Below are 5,129 nucleotides of genomic sequence, written 5' to 3'. Positions count from 1 at the left end.
CTGGCCAGTGTAATTATGAATTTACAGGTACACATCTGAACTTAAATACTTCATTATATTGGGAATGTGAATACGTGATTATTAACATTAAAATCCGCATATGTCTAATCGAACTAGAAGATCTGAAAGAACGGCTCGTCCAGAGTCTGAAGAAAGGGAAGAATCGCTTGTTAATCTTCCGACTAGCACATCTGGAATCAGAGGTCGAGGAAGACCAAGGGGACAAGGCAGAGGAAGAAGCCAGTCTCAAGGTAGAGGCCAAATTGGAATTCATTCTAAATCTGAAGAATCCCATTCTGGGAATGTTCAGGAGAGATCAGTGCCACATCCTGAATACGTAACCAGGGATATGTTGGCTGAAGAAATGGAGAAGTTGCGGGAAACTCTGACTTCTATCATGGGAGTACCAGCCAGGGTAGAAACAAAAAGAATAGAAGTTCGTCCCTCGATACCGGTTACTTACAACAAGGAGGGAGATATCAAAATGTTTTTGGCATGCAAGCCACCAACATTTTCTGGAGAAAGGGATCCAGTGAAAGCCGTGTGCTGGATCAAAGAAATGGAATCGGTGTTCAACACCATTCGATGTTCGAAAATAGATAAAGTTTGATTTGCTGTTTCTGTGTTAAATCAAATGCTTTGTTCTGGTGGGAAGTTGAATCATCGGCCAGAACCGACGTTTTACAATCATTGTCTTGGACAGAATTTGTGGACCGATTTAAGAATCAGTTTTGTCCTAAAACTACTGTTAGACAAATGGAAGAAGATTTTCTAAAGTTGGAACAAGGAAATGGAATAGTTCGGGAGTATACCGAGAGATTTATTAAATACTCTCGTTTTGCTGAACACTACGTTTCAACAGAATCCAGAAAGATAGAAAGGTATATTTGGGGTTTGAAACCCTCAATCAGAGAATTTGTTATTGCTATGAACCCCAATACCTTTTCATTGACGGTAGATGCGGCCGAAGTAACAAAACGAAATAAGAATCGGCAGTCAGAAGGAAAGATTGTGGAAAAGAGAAGATGAGATGGGCCTTCGTCTAATTTTCGAGGGCCAAAAACAATAAGATATGATAACAAACCTAAGCAGAAGATAGGTGAGAAAATCTGCTCACAATGTCGACAGGTTCATCAAGGTGAGTGTAAGATGGACCCAAGAAAGTTGGTGAAGCAAGTCATTTGTCCAGAAGTTGCCCAGCTAATCGAAGGTGTTTTAATTGCAATTCTCCGGATCATATTCGACCGAATTGTCCATTGTTAAGAACTTTGTAGCTAACAATTAGGAGTAATGCGTCGGGTACTCGGGGAAGACCAACGGTAAACAGAGGAGGGGCGCGAGGACGGTCCTTCCAGATGACAATGAATGAGGCAGATGCATCACCAGATGTAGTAACATGTACCTTCCTTCTGAATTCTATACATGCTAAGGTGTTATTTGACTTTGGTGCAAACTTTTCATTTGTATCACCATCGTTTGCTCAAACTGCATGCTTGAATTCTGTGTTACTTGATGATGAATTAGTAGTTGATACTGCTAATAGTCAGAAAACTGTTACTAGTATGTTCAATAACTGTATTATTGTTATTGAGGGCTGTGAACTACCGATTCGTTTATTCCCTATGCCAATGAAAGAGTTCGATGTGGTGGTGGGTATGGACTGGTTGGCAAAGTATCAGGCTAGTATTGTTTGCAATAAGAAAATGATTAGAATTCTTCTGCCAAACCAAGGAACAGTTGTTATTTATGGTGATCGCCAGAATCACCATACCAGTATTTTGACCGTGATGAAAGCTCAGAAAAGTATTCGGAAGAAGTGCCAGGGATGTTTGGCATACGTAATTGATGTGAAGAAAGAGAAAGAAAAAGAGGAATCGATTCCGATTGTTAATGAATATCCAGAAGTCTTTCCAGAAGACTTATCTGGATTACCGCCGGATCGAGTAATCGAATTTCGTATTGATCTCGTACCAAGGGCTGCACCAGTAGCAAAGGCACCGTACCGGTTAGCTCCATCTGAATTGAAAGAATTGGTTGTACAGTTGAAAGATCTGACTGATAAAGGATTTATTAGACCCAACACTTCACCTTGGGGTGCTCCGGTCTTATTTGTCAAGAAGAAAGATGGGTCTATTCGAATGTGTATAGACTATCGTGAACTGAACAAGTTGACAATCAAGAACAAATATCCTTTGCCAAGGATTGATGATTTATTTGATCAATTGGTGAGAGCAAGTTATTTCTCCAAAATTGATTTAAGATCGGGATATCATCAATTAAAAGTCAGGGAAAAAGACATCGCTACAACAACATTCAGAACTAGGTACGGGCATCACGAATTCTTAGTTATGCCATTCGGCTTAACTAATGCGCCCACAACCTTTATGGATTTGATGAATAGGGTATGTAAGGAATATCTTGATAAATTCATTATTGTATTTATTGATGATATTCTTATCTACTCAAAGACTGAAGAAGAACATGCAGAACATCTTCGTCTGATATTAGAATTATTGAAGAGAGAAAAGCTGTATGCCAAGTTGTCTAAATGTGAGTTCTGGTTAAGAGAAGTCCAATTCCTGGGTCATGTCATTTCAGAAACAGGGGTAAAAGTAGATCCAACAAAAATAGAAGCAGTTGCAAGATGGGAAGCTCCAAAAAATCCTTCTGAAGTCCGAAGCTTTTTGGGATTGACCGGTTATTACAGTAAGTTCATTCAGGACTTTTCTAAGATAGCCGTGACATTGACTAAATTGACTCGGAAGAACATTAAATTCCAGTGGGAAGGAGAACAATAAGAAGCTTTTCATCTATTAAAAGATCATCTTTGCAGTGCACCAATATTAGCTCTACCAGATAGATCTGAAGACTTTGTGGTTTACAGGGATGCTTCAAAGTTATGGTTAGGATGTGTTCTGATGCAAAGAGGAAAAATGATTTCTTATGCATCAAGACAGTTGAAAGATCATGAGAAGCAGTATCCAACTCATGACATGGAATTAGCTGCAGTGGTGTTTGCTTTGAAAATGTAGAGACATTATTTTCTGGGAACAAAGTGTCAGATTTATACTGATCATAAAAGTTTGCAACATTTGTTCAGCCAGAAAGAATTAAATATGCGACAGCGTCGGTGGATTGAACAGGTTAATGATTATGATTGTGAAATCCTATACCACCCGGGAAAAGCAAACGTGGTAGCTGACGCCTTAAGCATAAAAGAAAGAAGTGAAACCATTAAAACAGTAGCAATGAGAATGAATTTGGTCCCTGACATTCGTAAGGAAATTGAGAGATGTCAACGAGAAGCTATGAAAGAAGAATTTGTTAAGACAGAAAGGTTGGGTAAGATGATTTCAACCTTGGAACTGAATGACGAAGGACTAATGTGCTTTCAAAGGCGAATTTGGGTACCATGTTTTGGAAATAGTCGAAACATTATATTAAATGAAAGCCATAAGTCCCGATACTTTATTCATCCATGCACCAATAAGATGTATAGAGATTTGAAACCTTTTTATTGGTGGCCCGGGTTAAAAAGAGACATAGCTAAGTATGTGAAACAGTGTCTGACATGTCTACAGGTTAAGATTGAATATCAGAAGCCGTATGGAAATCTTCAATCTTCGGAGATACCTGTACGGAAATGGGATCACATTACAATGGATTTCATTATGAAATTACCTCGAACTCCAAGAGGGTATGACGCAATTTGGATAATTGTTGATCGTCTGTCTAAATCTGCGCATTTTTTGCCAATAAAAGAGAAGTACTCTTTAGAAAAACTGGCACATATTTATATTAAAGAAATTATAACTAGACACGATGTTCCATTATCTATTATCTCTGATAGAGATAGTCGGTTTACTTCAATGTTCTGGGAAGGGTTGCAGAAAGCTTTGGTGTCTGAAATTCGACTAAGCACAACTTATCATCCGCAAACTGACAGACAGAGTGAAAGAACTATCCAGACTCTCGAAGATATGTTAAGAAGTTGTATTATTGACTTCAGAGGATCGTGGGAAGATCATTTACCATTAATAGAGTTTGCATATAATAATAGTTACCATTCCAGCGTCCAAGCGGCACCGTATGAAGTATTGTATGGACGTAAATGCTGAACGCCGTTATGTTGGAACGAGGTAAGTGAAAAACAGTTGACGGGTCTTGAGATTGTCCAAGAGACTTCTGAAAAGATTAAACAGATCCGTGAAAGAATCAGAACAGCACAAGATCGCCAGAAAAGTTATGCTGATAATCGTCGAAAACCGATTGAGTTTGGTCTAGGTGATTTTGTAATGTTGAAAGTTTCGCCATGGAAGGGAGTCGTCTCCGAGGTATGTGGGGCCGTTCAGAATATGTAAGTAAATTGGACCAGTAGCATATCAGTTAGAGCTGCCAGAAGAACTGAGTCTGATTCACAACACTTTCCATGTATCGAATCTGCGGAAATGTTTGGCCGATTCGAATCTAGCTATACCGATGCCAGAGATTAAATTAGTCAGTAAGCTGAACTTTGTGGAAACACCAAAAGCCGTTATTGACCAAAAGATCAGGGTGTTGAGAAACAAAGAGATAAGTTTGGTTAAGGTTCAGTGGAAGTTTCACAAAGGACCAGAAGCGACATGAGAATTGGAGTCAAAGATGAGATCAGAATATCCGTGGCTTTTTGATTAAAGGAATTTCGGGACGAAATTCTTTTGAGAGGTGAATAATATGATAACTGAACCCTGGTTATCACCCAAGGTAATTAATATGTGCTTATTTGTTAAATGTTTATGTGACAGCATGATAAATTGTTACATTTGATCATGTTAATATGTGAAATTTTTTGCAAAAGTGTGTATGCACGTCGCAAAATGTGTTATTATGCATGGTTTATATATATATATATATATATATGAAGGCTATATATATATATATATATATAACATACATGAATTAAAATATGTATGTATGCATGTACATGAAGGCCATTTTTAGCCGCCTTTCACAAAAAAAGAAGGGTATAAAAAGGAAGGGTTAAGCCTCCATTCTGCCCTCTTGCCATTTTTGTGAATTCAATAAGCGATTTAAAGTTAAGAAGGGTTGATCGGATTGCTTATTTGAAGAAGAATTCATCTGATTTCTAA

The sequence above is a fragment of the Cynara cardunculus genome (genome assembly GCF_001531365.2).
Source record: "Cynara cardunculus var. scolymus isolate 2C chromosome LG 1, CcrdV1, whole genome shotgun sequence".
Lineage (NCBI taxonomy): Eukaryota > Viridiplantae > Streptophyta > Magnoliopsida > Asterales > Asteraceae > Cynara > Cynara cardunculus.
The sequence above is the reverse complement of the archived record's forward strand: the minus strand, read 5'-3'. Positions refer to the sequence as shown.